Below are 15434 nucleotides of genomic sequence, written 5' to 3'. Positions count from 1 at the left end.
GAACTAACTGTAGTACCCCCTGAGCTCGAGTCTCTAGCTGCATATGTAGCAGAAGATGGCCTAATCGGCCATCATTGGGAAGAAAGGCCCCTTGGTCTTGCAAACTTTATATGCCCTAGTACAGGGGAATACCAGGGCCAAGAACTGGGAGTGGGTGGGTAGGGGAGCAGGGGTGGGGGGAGGGTATAGGGAACTTTCGGGATAGCATTTGAAATGTAAATAAAGAAAATATCTAATAAAAAAGAAAAAAAAGGAAGTATTTATAACTGATTGTAGTTCCCAGTGGAATTTTTCGGGTCACTTATGTAAATTTTCATATCACTTCCATTTAAAGATACTTTGACTTCTTCCTTTCCAATTTGTATCCTTTTAGTCCATTTTAGTAACAACTAAATGAAACAACATTACTCTTGGTAAGACTTCAAGTACTCTATTGAAATGGTTATGGAAAGAGTGGCCAACCTTGACTTGTTCCTGTTTTTTATTTTTCAATTCCTTTGAGTTTCCTCTCAATTTAAGTTGATGTTGGCTGTGTTTGCTGTAAATTGCCTTTATTCTGTTGAAGTATGGCCCTTGTGTTCCTAATCTCTCTATAACTATTATCATGAAGTGTGTTGGATTTTGTCAAAGGTCTTTTCTACATCTAATGAGATGATCTCACAGTTTTTGTCTTTCTGTTTGTTAATATGGTGGATTATATTATTGATTGATGTATGTTGAATCATCCCTACATCTCTGAGATGAATTCTACTTGATAATGGTAGATGATCTTTTTGATATGTTCTTAGATTTGGTCTGCAAGTATTTTATTGTTTTTTTCATCCATGTATATAATTGAAATTGGTTTATTATTCTCTTTCTTTGTTGAGTTTTTATGAGTATGAGGTTTGAGTATGAGGAAAACTATGGCCTCATAAAATAAATTGGGCAAAGTTCCTTCTGTTTCTATTCAGTGGAATAATTTGAGGACTATTGGCATTATCTTTTCTTTTAATGTCTGGTAGAATTATGTGGTAAAATGATCTGTGTGTGGGCTTTTTAGTTGAGACACTTTTAATGCTTGCTTCTATTTTTCTGGGTGTTTTAGGTCTATTTAAATTCCTATCTGATCTTGATTTAACTTTGGTTTGTGGTATGTATCAAGAAAATTGTCTATTTCTTTTAGATTTTCTAATTTGGTGGAGTACATGTTTTTAAAGTATTTCTTTTGATTTTATGGATTTCCTCAGTATTTGTTGTTATATATTTTCATTTCTTATTTTGTTTATATGGATATTCTCTCTGACTTTTTGTTAATTTAGCTGAGGGTATGTCAATCATTAATTTTCTCAAAGAACCAACTCACTGTCTCATTGATTCTTTGTAATTTTTTTGTTTCTATTTTACTGGTTTTTTGATTATTCAGGTATGCTTTCAGGTATGTTATTAAGTTGCTAGTATGATTTTTTAAAATGTAGGTACTCAGTGCTATGAACTTGCCTCTTTCACAATGAAACAGATTTTATTGTGTTTCATAAGTTTGGATATGTTGTGTATTCATTTTCATTTAATTAGAGAAAGTCTTTCATTTCTTTCTTAATTTCTGTTTTTTATGCAGTAGAGTGTTGTTTAGTTTCCATGAGTTTGTAAACTTTCTTCAGTTTCTCTTGTTTTTGATATCCAGCTTTAATCTGTGGTGTTCTGACAGGGTTCAAGGAGTTATTTAAATTTCCTTATATTTGTTGAGTCTTGCTTTGTGTTCAAGGATGTTATCAATTTTAGAGAAAATTCCATAAGTTGTAGTGTTTGGATGAAATGTTCTATAAATACCTATTAGGTCCATTTGGTTGAAGATATCAGTTAGCTCCATCTTTTCTCTGTTAACATTTTGTCTGGATGATCTGTGTCTGAGGGTCAATATATGATTTAAGCTGTGGTAGTGTTTATTTTATAAACTTGGGTGCCCTTGTGTTCGAGGCATAGATATTAAGAATTGTAATGTCCTTTTGGTAGATTTTTTTTCCTTTGATGAATACACAGTGTTCTTTCCTATCTCTTCTAATCTGTTTTGGTTTGAAGTTTATTTTGTGAGATATTAAAATGGCTATGCCAGCTTGTTTCTTAGGTCCATTGCTTGGAATATCTCTTTCTAATCCTTTCCTTGAAGTGTGTGCTTCTGGTGTGCAGCAGAAGGGTGGATCCTATTTTCACATCCATTCTCTTAGTCTGTGTCTTCTTATTGGGGAATTGAGACCTTTGATGATGAGAGATATCAATGACTAATGTTTGCTGATGATTCCTGTTATCATGTCTCTCTCTCTCTCTCTCTCTCTCTCTCTCTCTCTCTCTCTCTCTGTTTTCCTTTTTTTGTTTCACTTTCGTGGTCTGGAATTATTTATTCCATATAGTTAACCTCTTTAGGTAGGAGTTTTCTTTCTAGCTCCATCTGTAGTGCTAGATTTGTAGATAGATATTTCTTTTTTCTTTTTTTAAATATAAGGATTAAAAGAACAGAACAAAACAAAAACAAAACAAAACAAAACCTCAGGACAGGAAGAGACTGAATTCCCATTTAGTTTCAAATGAAATGAAATGAAGATAACTTGGTTTCTAATTGGGGGCAGAGTGCGGGTGGGACGACAAAACCAAAACAAAGTCTAAGAATCAACATCCTTCTCCCTACCCTACCTCACCCCACACACCAACAAGCAGGAGCCCGGTGTGTGTGGTCTGTTGGCAACATGGTCCTGATGTAGGCTCGGTGGCAGCATCCTGTCCTCTGTCCAGTGAGACAGCACCAGGGACACACTCTGCTGACGGGGGATTCTGTGTGGCTAGTGGGTTGTGGGGTGCGGTGTTCAGGATCTTCATGAGGCTCCTTGTTTAGCTCCACCAGCCTCTTCCAGTGCCTTTCCTTCCACCCTCCACCCCACCCCATCCCACCCCCATCCCACCCCCCCATCCCCGGGGAAGGGCTCCCTCAAGAGTGGTCCCTACTCAGCTGAGGGCTGTAAGCTGCCCTCCTCTTCTCTGTTCTCTGTCCCACTCTCACCATCTTCAATCTCTCCCTCCTCCCCACTGAACTTGTCATGGGCCAACTTGGGGCTGGTATTGGACTTCTAGAACGTGAAACCAGCCCCATCCCGGGGAAAGGCTTCTGCGCTATGGCCTTGGCTCATCTGCTTGTCCCTGCCTTCACCTTCCTGGTCGTAGTCATGCAAGTAATACTTCTTGCTCTTGGGTGTGTGCTCTGGATGCCATTCTTCTTCACGGCTTCTCTTTTGAAAAATCATTGTTGCTGTTGTTACTGTCACCAGAACAACAGTTTCCTCTGCCCCAGCCTCTCCCTCTTGCTTGAAATTGAAAGGTTCCCCGAGCTCTGCGGCCTCTTTCATTCGGACCCACGAAGTCGTTGGTCCCTAATCTGGATTTGTGGCAACCTGAGGCGCTCTCCTCCCTCTCCTCTGCTTCCCCCGGGTACCCCTCTGCATTGTAGGAGTGAGACAACTGGGAGGAGGAGGAGGAGAATCTAGACTGCTCTTGCTCTGCAGTGCTTCTTCTGCTTCTTTGATCCTTTGTGGGTTTTCTGTCTTTTCAGTTTATCTTTCTCTTGAGTGGCTAGAGTCTCTGGAACCCGTCGATCTGGAACCCATCCTGATCTACCTCACTTAAGATCTCTCTTCTTCGCAAGGCAAAGATCAACAGGATCATCTTTGTGTTTTCCCTCAGTCTTGTAGCCAGGTTCCAGTGGACTTTTCAATTCCTCCTGAGTCAAACCATGCTTTCTGAACCTACTGGGGGAAATGTCTATCTTCCTGTGTATCTCTGGGCTTTTCTTACTTTTAGCTGCTTCATTTCTGTGCCCCACCCCCCACCCCCAGCCATGAGCAGGCTGAATCAGAACTTGTTTTGCTGTAGTCCACTAGCTCACTTAGATTGGAATCTTCTGACCTAGGGAAAGTTTATTGTCCTGCCACATCTGCAGCTTCCTGCAAGACGTCACTACCTGCTGAGCGGCTGAACCTGTTTTCCTGACAGATCCTGGCAAAACCATGATATCCTGGCATAGTGGGGGATGGGCTTCCTCCCTTTAAAAATTCAGATTAAATATTGTGCCTTGATCAGAAACTTGTTCTTTGTCTCATTCTTCTCTCTCCATCCATCCCATACAGCCCCAGCTTTCCTTTCAGGAACCCAGTTCTCGGTGGCTGCTGGTGGCTACACATTTCCTCTCTTTAGGTATTTAGTAAAGCTTTCATGCAATATCATTCCAGAGGATCCAAAGTGATGTTCTTTAACATGATGAACAATGGTCACTATGTGCTGGGCAAACAATTCTGAGGGGCTATGCTGAGACCAAGCTGACTATATATGCTGGAAAATGGAATGTAATTCCTGCTCCTTTTTCTTGCAATGGACTAGATCCTGACAAAGCTTTTGTTCCTGAGCCAGTAAGTCACTGGGTCGTGCAAGGTCCTCATCGAAGGAGTCCATCCGGACATTGACCTGGGCCTCCGGAGTAATGGAAAAGGAAGACTTCCCTGAGCAAAAGTCTCCTTTGTTTCCCAGCTTGTCTCGGCTCTCAGAGGTCTTTCTTGGGGGAGGTAATGAACTTTTCTCCTGGACCACCTTGTATGCAGTCACCCGGAAATTCTTTTCTGGCACAAAGCCCCTGTGCCCACTTTCGCACTCTCCGTGCTCCTCCTTTCGGGATCTCTCTGTGAAAGGCTCCTCCTCCAGCTCCTCTGCTTTCCTCTGCTTTTTCTTCCCAGCATGCAGCTCTCCTCTTTCTGAGATAAACCATATGCAGAGCCAGCTGCTGGTGGACTCTTATCCACAGGGCTCTTTTTGGATGGACTCAAAGACCCAGAGCCATGGTCTCCAGACTGATATCCAGCACCGCCTGACAGTTGAGCCCATCTGGAATGCATTAGAAAGTGGAGGACTAGGTTTTGGCACAGGGCTAAGGCATGGTGACCTTCACCTAACCGCCACAGACTGGAGGGGGCTTTTGAGAGCTGGGCTTCTCTCCCAGTGACTCAGATCAGGAACGGAGTTCCGTGATGCAGAACCAGTGCCATAGGTGGTGGCATCTGGCTATGGCTTTGAGCTCTCAGACACTTTTATATCTTGAGAGGTGCCTCCAGAGGATGTCTGCTCCTTAGTCTCATCGCCCTGGATAGCATCAGCTGCCTGAGATGGCTGGCTATCCTTGGAAGAGGACCTTTTCTCTTTTGTAGACTTCCGCTTACGACAACTCCGCTGTTGTTGGAGGATGGCCAGGAGGATGTTTTGACCTGTCAGAGGATGACTTATCAGAGTTTCTAGAATGGCTCCTGGACTGTGGTGAAGGGGGCCTTCTCTTTGGGGACCAGGATCGAGAACGGTCCCTATGAGGGCTTTATGTTTGCTAGTAGTTCTGCCCATTGCAACGGTAGTTTCCACAGCCACCTCGGCTATACTGGCCCCATGGATAAAAGCCTCGGTTTCGACCAAGGCAGTAATAGGACCTCCTATAGCCTCTGTTGTGACCTCGATTCTGATACATTCTGGGGTGTCCTTTCTCTGTGATGAGCTGGAGAACAGAATCTGGAATGAGACCTAGAATTCAGCCCGTGCTTCCTTGAATGGCTTCAGGACCGAGACTTTGAAAACGCACGAGCCCGAGATCTGGATGCAGACTTGGGCGAGAAGAGCGAGGCCCAGACTTGGATTTGTTTGTTTATGACATCTCAGACATCAGCATCTGCTCATGGGCTCATGTACATAACAGCCCGAGACACACAGAGGATTGAAGAAGGACAAGGACTGGAAAGGGACAAGGGGTAAGTCCCACGCAATGCCTGCAGTGCTGAGGAGCCTGTGACGCCTCTCTCTTTTGCCCTGGTCTTAAGTTCCAGGCCCTGCTACCTTTTGTCCTAAACAACTCTCTAATACTGTCCCCAGACTTCAGTGGACCTGGATAGCTGCTGTGGCACAGAGCAGTCAATGTGCTCATTGATTAGAGTGTCAGCTCTTGGCCACACCCCTCAGAAGAACTAAGTTTCTGACCTGGGCTTTGTTCCTCTGTCGAGAGGCCTCTGGAAACCTGCCCTGTTTTGCTGTGAATATGAAGCCAGTCTCGCTGTTTCTCACTTTCCCCTGATTTATTGTGCTCACCTTTGATGTACAGCTACACATGACACCTGAGCCAATCAGCCGAGCCTCCGTAGCACAGTGTTAAGCTCACAAACTCTGACTGATAGTGGGTGGTATAAAATACACCAGAACCAGAAAGCCAAAACCAGTAACTAGTGAGCTGCAACGCATAGAAAACCATAGAGCCCTGAAGGGGCTGAGGGACAGAGGGAAAGAAATGGCATGATCTATTCCCACCCTGCCCCCTCATGCTGGAGCTGGGCACTCTGCTCCCTCCCAGGAGAAAACTACCAAGAAAGCTCCTAAAGAGCAGCTTTTTAAAGACATTACCCTAATTCTGGGTTAATGTTTGCTGTTTTCTCAGTAACAACAAGCTTGGGTCCTTTTTACACTAATAGGTAGATTTCTTGTTCATGACCAAGGACAAATGTATTTGTAGATTTGTTCTCTCTCTCTCTCTCTCTCTCTCTCTCTCTCTCTCTCTCTCTCTCTCTCTCTCTCTCCTTCTCCCCCTCCCCTCCTCCCCTCCCTTCTTTCCTTCCTTCCTTCCTTCCTTCCTTCCTTCCTTCCTTCCTTCCTTCCTNCTCTCTCTCTCTCTCTCTCTCTTTCTTTTTCTTTCTCTCTCTGTCTCTTTCTCCCCCTCCCCTCCTCCCCTCCCTTCTTTCCTTCCTTCCTTCCTTCCTTCCTTCCTTCCTTCCTTCCTTCCTTCCTATCTCCCTCTCTAAGTTAAATAACCATATCTAACCACAGACTGAAAGTGTCCTCCAGAACACATAGAGTAAAGCTTACGATTATCTAGTTCTCATCTATTCTGGGAACAATGCCAATGTCTTCTATGGGTAAATTGCATTTAAACTACCTGACAATTGTGAAGGACCTAGACATAGAGGAAAACATCCCAAGGGGGTTAGACACTCAGCTAGGGCTGCTAAGGGAGGCCAGGGCTGAGGTCAGAGGTCCACTGACCCCTTAGCCCTTCAGTGCTCTTAAACCATCCTCTTTAGAACAATGGATTTGGAATAAGATGGGTAAAAAAGCCAGAATGGGTAATCTCACTTGACTCTTGGGTTCCTTTCAGATTCTAGTAGGAAGTGAGCTTTGTCTCTGAGGAAGGAAAACTCGACTGGCTGTTCACCTCCATTGGATACTAGATGAAAGAACCAAGAGACTCAAAATCAAAGTCCTGGATTTAGCTACAAGTGAAGGAAAACTTGCCTGTCAGGTGCCCATAAATGAAGCTCATAGATAAATTAAGATTCAGTCTTTTCTACACTTATATGCATCACATATGCATTTTCAACCACTATGTAAGTCTATATAAGGGGAATAAGTGTAATTACCACTGAGCAGGGAGCAGAGAGCAAATACAAGAACATAGTTGTACTCTATCATAGGATTTATTTCCATCAGTGCTGCCTTCACAGAGGGTCACCTACAGGCTGGAAGAGCTAAGGACACTCGAATTTGTAAGAACTAACACGGGGATGGATTGATTCAGTCCGGAAAGCCCTTGCCACACAAGCACTCACATAACAAGCTGGGCATAGAGGCAGGCAGTGCAAGTTGTGGTCAAACCCGGGCACGAGCCTGAGAGCCTGGTGGCAGGGACACACGATTTCCAGTGTATGCAGAACATTTTCCTCAAAGTGCAAAGCATTTTTCAAGACATCCCTGGCAGTTTATTATTTGGGTACAGAATTATTGGCACCTTCTGAGCAGAAAATTGGAAATAGGGCTCTAGACAGCGAATGACCCTCAGGCCACTGCAACATGTTCAGTAGTGTGACTAAGCTGTTGCTTAGTGACCAGCAGTGGAACTATAATTCCACACACCTTGTGGTAGCCGAGCTAATTCATGGCTGAGATCTGTGACTTTGTATACACAGGTGCCTTGTATATACATGATGACAAGCAAGTTTTTCAAAGCCTCTGACATCCACTCCCTCAGACCCCAGTCCCTGACATTAGTTTCAACTCCACATTTGATATGGTTTGAGGGTTCCACTCTTTTCTGGTCTGCCTGCCTTGCTTCATCAGTTGTAGTAATTTACTTCTTATAAGTAGGATATAAGTAGGAATTATTTCTATGAGCTAGCCATCTCTTATAAAGACATTTTCATGTTGAAGAACTAAAGAGTCCCTATTTCAAAGTCTTAGCCATATCTTGAGCTAGCCCTACATTCTGACCCATGCTTTACCTTGCCCAGTGATATATAGAAAGATACATGCTTACTTACCTTTTATCAAAGAAAATGTGTTGGGCAGGGAAGATGTTCAGAGTGAATGTGTATTATTGACATGAACACAGCCATGTTAAGGACCCCAATGTCTCAGACCCATGGAGATGGTGACACTTTCCATTCCAAGTATGAATTTTAGAAGTGATTGACTTTTGGCTAAAACTAGTGTAGGCAGAAATGGACAACCACAGCTTCTTCCTCCAGGATGACAGCACGTCGAAACTGCTTTCCCACAGAGGCCTCCTTCCAAGGTTAGCCAACTCATCTCCTCATCCTTCAGCTGTATGCAATAAACCCATGTCCTCTTCAGCAGTATGAATAAGTGTGCAGAGTTTTGGGGCTGCTGGTCATCAGAGTACACAGGGCACTGGAACCCAGCCTTTCTGTACATGTTGGTGTTCTGTCTGGACTCCACCCTCACAGTTACCTGGCAACAGTCAGGTAGGCCTGGCCCACTATGGGAGGGGCTCTTACTCCTGCTTCCCTCCCTTGCCTCATGCCCCCTTGCTGCCCTTCTCTCCCCATTCCCCTACTCCCTCTCTCCACATGGTCATGGCTGGCCTCTACTTCTCTACTCTCTCCTTCTCTCTGTCTTTCTCTGTGTCTACTACTCTGTTAACTCCCTTCCCCGTGCCGTAAATAAACTATTCTATACTATACTGTTGTGTGGCTGGTCTCTCAGGGGGAAGGGATGCCTTAGCATGGGCCTGCTGAGGCACCCTCTTCCCCTCATACCTCACCACACCCCGTAGTGCATATCCCTATACCTCTTCATCTTTTTATAATCACAACAGTACATGTGTCTTTTCTTCATTGCCCATGCCAGGACAAGTCCAAAGCTATGTAGGTCTTGAGCAAAACAATCCATAAGTTGCTTTTTAGGTTAGTTTACTATGTTCTTGTCATTAATGCTACTGCATAAAATGCCAAGTATTCATGGAAAGAAACTTTTTCTTGATTTCAAATATTAACAGACCAAGTCAAGCAGAAATCAGATTCTTTAATGAGGGATGGGCAATTTACTCAGTCACTGAAAATACAACAGAGCAAATTGTGGGTAAATGTGGGCAGGAGCCTTGAGAGCCTGATGGGAGAGACAGTTTGATCTGCACATGGCAGCTAACAATGCATTTTAATACACCATTTCTACCTCTGGACACTGGTCACTGCCAGGCTATTGGACTCTGCAAGCCAGCTGTGAACACAGAAACATATCACACCTCCCCAGTCTGAGGAGTCATTCCCTGTTGTTCTTACAGAAGCTTTCAGCCAGCTGAACCGAGTCATAGGATGGTCCTCTAGCCCCAGAATGCATAAAAGGATGGCCCAGCCCCCTTCTTACCCTGGTTCTTGGGTGAGACTACAAAGGGTGATCCTGCACCCTGCACCCTGTGCAGCTGTGTTGGGTGTGTTAGGGACTCCTCTGGGTGGGGTTTCCTTGACCATCTAGGGGGCTGTGTCTGTAGAGGAGGTGCATGCATGTCCAGACATGACACTGTCTAGACAAAGACCAGGCCCATGTATGCTCACTGTGGAGCAGCAGGCTTTCCCTGCTCATGCCTCTGCAGGTGTGGTGTCCTGTGGGGAGCGGGTGTGCCAAGCCCCGTGATCCCTGTTTGCCAAGAGCCTGAGCCTGAACTCTATGTGGGGAGAGCGGAGGTGCCAAGCCCCATGATCCCTGGCTGCAAGAATCTGAGCCTGCTGATCCTGTACTGCCTGCCTGCTGAGTTACTGGACTATCACCGAGCACCCTGGCTGAACTCTGACCGGATCCAGGAGATGGGGGAGGGATTAGGTCAGAGGACTGAAAACAGGATGCACCCTGGGCAGTGGGGAGAATGTTGTTTTGAAGGAGCTCTGAGGATTGAGAAAAACAGAATGTGCCCCAGAGGGAGGGAGGAGAATGCCTGGGAAAGGCTGTAAACAGTCCAGTTGGAGCAAGCAGGAGAAGAGTGCAGTCGGAGTGAGTTGGAGCAGAGAGTTGGAGCCGGGAGAGGGTTAGAGAAAGCTGTTTGTGAGAGGGAGAGGAAAAGCTGCTCGGAGAGATAAAGAAGAAATCTGTTTGGAACCTGCCTTGGTGTTTGTGTTGTCTCTCCCCGTCTCTGCCGGTCGGAGTTCAGGGTCTGCGGTAGTGTCCACTTAGTACTTCTGCTGCTTTGCTCTGCCAGACGTGACCCAGTCCTCCTCCTTTGACCCAGGACTCCTCAAAGAAAGTAAATGGCTGGTAGTTTGCAGGTAAGTGGGAGAAGAGTCCTGAGCATCCTCTCTGGTGGGCTCTGTCAACACCCGCACAGCTCCAAACACCCACTGGTCCTCTCTGTAAGACTGTGGGCTTATAGACATGGTTTTCTGAATTACAAACCTGAGGTTTTAAAAAATGTTCATGAAAAGTAAAGCTGGGATCAGTCACACGTGGAGAGAGAACAGAGAGAACAGTGGTGGCCTGCAAACCGTCCCCTCAGGAACTCTGCCACTCTTCAGGCAGGGGTTACCTTTCTTCTTTAAATCTGTGGTCAGCAATGTGTAACTGATACACACTGGACTTAGTGTCTGAGGATGACATGGCATGACATGTCTGAGGATATTAAGGCTTACCATAGTTTAGATTTGTTCTCTTGTGATGCACACAGAGCAGACATCCTCTTCAAAAACCAGTATCTTAGGTTGAGTAGATTTTTTTTTTCAGGAATTTCCAATGCATCTTTTCCAGCAAGATTCTACTATTATGGAGGAGCTAGAGGAAGTACCCAAGGAGCTGAAGGGGTCTGTAACCCTATAGGAGGAACAATAATATGAAGTAACCAGTACCCCCAGAACTGTGTCTCTAGTTGCATATGTAGCAGAAGATGGCCTAGTTGGCCATCATTAGGAGGAGAGGCCCTTGGTCTTGCAAAGATTCTATGCCCCAGTACAGGGGAATGCCAGGGCCAGGAAGCAGGAGTGAGTAGGTTGGGGAGCAGGGTCGGGGGAGGGTATAGGGGACTTTTGGGATAGTATTTGAAATGTAAATGAAGAAAATATCTAATAAAAATTGGTTTAAAATTTAAAAAAAAGATTCTACTATTGTTAATTTTTTAAAAGTTCTTTGATGGCTGGCGAGATGGCTCAGAAGTTAAAAGGCACTTACCACAAGGCCTTATGCTCTGAGTTTGGTCCCCAGAGGTTGAAAGAAAGCCCCTGCTCTGTGTTGTTCTCTGATTTCCACACATGTCCTCTGGCATATGAACAACCCCACCCCCAGCACACACAATCCCGACACAAGTAAATAGATGTAAAAATAAAAATTTAAAAATCCTCATGGATGCTTTCCCTGGAGATTTGAATTGTAACAAAATTCTTGTTCTGTGAATGGCAAGGGCATTTACATTTAAAGTCTACTGTATTTAAAACATACATTTCTGAAATGCACATGTTCTTCATGCTCACAGACAATACTATCTTTAGATGTTTGTTTTGCTAGAGGAAGACACTATTCATGGTAGTTAACAGGAGGTAGTCAATTTGACAGGGTCTAGAATCACCAAAGAGGCCAGCGTCTGGGTGTGTCCTTGAAGGATTATCCAGATAAGGTTAATTGAGTAGGGAAGGCACACTCTTAACTACTAAACAATAAAAAGAAATGGAGCTGCTTCTTGACTGAGTACAATGTAGCCTGCTGCCTCTAGCTCCAGTTGCAGGACTTCTCCACCCGCTACCCTCAAACAGTGAGCGAAAACATATCCTTCTTTAAGTTGCTTTACTGATTCTATAGGAGCACTAGGCAAAGTAACTAATACACCATGTGTGGGCAGATGTTGCTCTTTGCAGGTAAAATGGCCCCGAGCCTTTCCATCTGTCTTTCCTAATGTGAGAGCACATTCTGCACTGACTGAGACACCTTTCATGGCTTCAGACTCTTCCCAGGAAATAATAAAAGGGGCCTGGAAGGCTGAGAAATGCCAGGGGAGGAGAATACACTGACTGGTTAGAAGAAAACAAAAATGTAGCTGCCTGGAGTTTCTGGTGCCATGAATGAAAATGATATAGTGGGGGGTCACTAGACAAAATACAGCTTTTCAGGGACAATTTCAACAATAAACAGACTTACCAGGACAGAGTGGATGATGTTAGTTAGCAACTGTTTAATCAGAGCTGTTCGTTACAAAAGATAGCTAAACCTTCAGCCAGTGCCTTTGCTAGGCCTGGAAGCCCAGGGAGCGTTTATATGTGGGCCTCAGCCACACATAAAACACAGTGAAAATTTATTCCTCTTCTTGGGTTAACGAGATAAGTTATCTGGGCCACCAGATAGGAGCTGGATTCTGCTGGGTGATACAAATTGTCCATCACTGTTGACGTATGGGTGGGTACTACTTAGGGCTCCCCCTACTGGGCTGGAGCAGAATGGCACATACAGAGCCATAGTGTGGTCCCAACGAATTGGCTGGCTCCAGGGAAGTTTCACATGGAGCATGCGCAGGACCCCCTGTCTGTCTCTCTGTTCCTAACACCTGCTCATCCCTGTAGATATCACCACATACCTATGAAGATGAGAACCGCAGCCACAGTCTTTGAATGCATCTGGTTTGAGGTGCTATCACTTAGCTTATAGATCTCTACCCCTACAACCAATGCTGGAAGTCTTTTTATCTCTCTTCTCCGTGCTTCCTTTCTGATAGTTTTCTCTCAGGTGCCAGACATGCATTCTGAAGTTATAGAATAGTTGCCCTAGATATTCTGAAGACTTTCCTAACTCAGCTTTCCCCAAAAGAACCTGTAGTCTTCTCCAGGACTGGGTTCTTGCATAAGTTTCTGTCTACTCGTGAGCTCACTCTTAAGGAAGAGTCCCAGACTCTCTCTCACCTTGCCTCCAGTCCTGGTGAAGCCCTTTCCTCACACCCGTAGCTGTGTCCACAGATATGTCTGAGTCTGCATTTCTCTGACTAGAGTTTATTATTACCCATTTTTTTTAAGAGCTCGTGAGAGTCCAGATTCTCTTAGGCTTGTTGTTCAGGCTACACGAGCTGATCCTCACGTGTATTGTAGCTGTGGCTTCTGTCTTCACAGATGCCACGTATTTGTGATCCATTTACTCAACATTGAGTACTCGTTTGCCCTTCTTTGATGAGCTATTGGCTTCACAGGTCTACCTGATCCTCCGAAGGCCACAGTTCAGGTGGAACAACTCGGACGGTCTGTCATTCTTGTGGTTGTTCTGTGTGTGGCCAGCCTGGAATGGATTCCCACATGGGTTTCTCTGCAGCAGCTCAGAATGTCCTTTCTTTCTCTGTTATGTCCCCTTCCTGTGTATGAGACTGGCGATTCCTGAGAGCTCCTGTAGCTTCTAGCAAATTGTCCACTTCTGAGTTTACATTTATTTGTTCCATCTGGCAGGCTTGCTGGTCCCTGGGCTTTAACTGGATCGGAGCAAAGTGGCCTGAGAGACAGAGTGCCCCCTGGTGGAGATCGGGCTGCAACTAGGCTAACCACATGAAACACCTGCCCCTGCACTCATGAAAATGCCAAGTCTCTAATGCTTTGCACTGTCCCCGGGGAGTCTACCAACCTGGTACCTGGCGCTCACCCCCAGGAGATGCTTTAAGAGAGTTTAGCAGGCCTTGTTGTCAGTGGCTCCAGAGGTCAAGTACTGGACACTCCTTGGCTAGTGACTCCATCTGGGTTTTCAGTTCTGTTAGCTGCTTTTCTCATTGCTGTGGCAAAATATCTGGGAAAACAACCTAGAGAGATGGTTTGTTTTGGCTCTCAGTTTGAGGGTGAATTGGGGGTAGAAAGGGTGAAGAGGTCGTGGCACACTGTGTCCCCTGTCAGGAAGCAGAGATGAATGTTGTCTTTTTTATTTATTGTTTTATTCTGTTGGGAGCTCCAACCCACAGACTGGTGTTACCCACATTAAAGGAGTGTTTCTCACTCTGCAGGAGTGTTTAGAAGCTCCCTCCTGGAGAGGGCCAGAGGTTTGTCTCCTAGTTGATTCTGGATGAGTCCTTTTCATGACCTGCTTTCCATCAGAGGGTGAGCTGTGAGGGAGTGTGCTGCCTGCCATCAGTTAAAGAATCAATGTAGTGAGTGACCAGTCTATTTGGTGTTTTGATTCTCCGACGTCTCTTAGAGGGCAAGGCCAGCTGGCAGGTGCTTTGGTATGTAGCTTCCAGTTTGAAGCTCTTGGGTTGGAAGTAGCCTGAATGGTGTGCTCGCCGTGTATTTTCTTTCTGCATTCCCCTCAGGGATGTGGTATGGGCTCCGGAGCGCATGCTTCAACAGGGAACTGCTCAGAGAATTGTGCCTTTTCTCAAGCTTTTGGTTCTCCTGGGAATCACATTAAAGTTTGCCATGTTTCCTCTGCTCCCATTCCTCCACCTCGTGGCTTCCGGGTCATCTCCAGTGCAGCAGATGTCTCTACCTCAGGGATAAATTACTATCCTTCCAATATTCTCTGCCGAGTCCCTCTTATGAAATACTTTCACGACACGGGCAACATTCAACGTTTCTGTGACTACCAGAAGATTATTTATTACTCCACATATTTCTTAAATACTCATTAAAAATTTAAGTCTTAAAACTTTGCTTTCTGTTAATAGCTAAAAGAACAAATTCCCAAGATATCTTAAGACATAGACAAGATTGCTTGCTTGCTAGCTTGAAATCTTTCAAAACACATGCATGCAAAGAAAAGTATTTGTTGACCTAGATTCTAGGTCCTAGAATCTCAGTGCAGTTAAGCTAGCTGGCATTTTGATGGTCAGTGGAGCATGAGATGTCTGCATCTGCCCATTCTATCTCATAATTTGCATTATTTATGAGTTCTCTTCTATGCCTTTCACTGTATTGTGTGTCTGGAAAGTCTGGAGGCCTTGGGTAGAGCAGTGTGCTTTGGAGGTGTCTATAAAGTGTTTCCCCTTATTGTAGGGGAAAAGAAGGAGTTAAAGAATCCCAAGAGTGAAGGTTTTTGGAACCACACCACATAGACATTTGACGCAGTTAACCCTGGGAACTACACTGGCACCCATATCCTGCTGCCAGTGCCATCATTGTAAAGGGAATCTGTAAGATAACTGTCAAATTTCTTTCTTTTTTTTTTTT

The 15434-nt window shown here is 44.9% G+C and overlaps 1 pseudogene; it reads right to left on the bottom strand.

Annotated features, from left to right (window-relative positions):
• Nucleotides 1-2972: 2972 nt before the first annotated feature.
• Nucleotides 2973-5710, bottom strand: LOC110324137 (annotated as a pseudogene).
• Between the last annotated feature and the right edge of the window lie 9724 nt (nt 5711-15434).

This window comes from Mus pahari, chromosome 7 (genome assembly GCF_900095145.1).
Source record: "Mus pahari chromosome 7, PAHARI_EIJ_v1.1, whole genome shotgun sequence".
NCBI lineage: Eukaryota > Metazoa > Chordata > Mammalia > Rodentia > Muridae > Mus > Mus pahari.
Note: the sequence above shows the minus strand (reverse complement) of the source record. Positions and strands in the feature narration are given on the sequence as shown.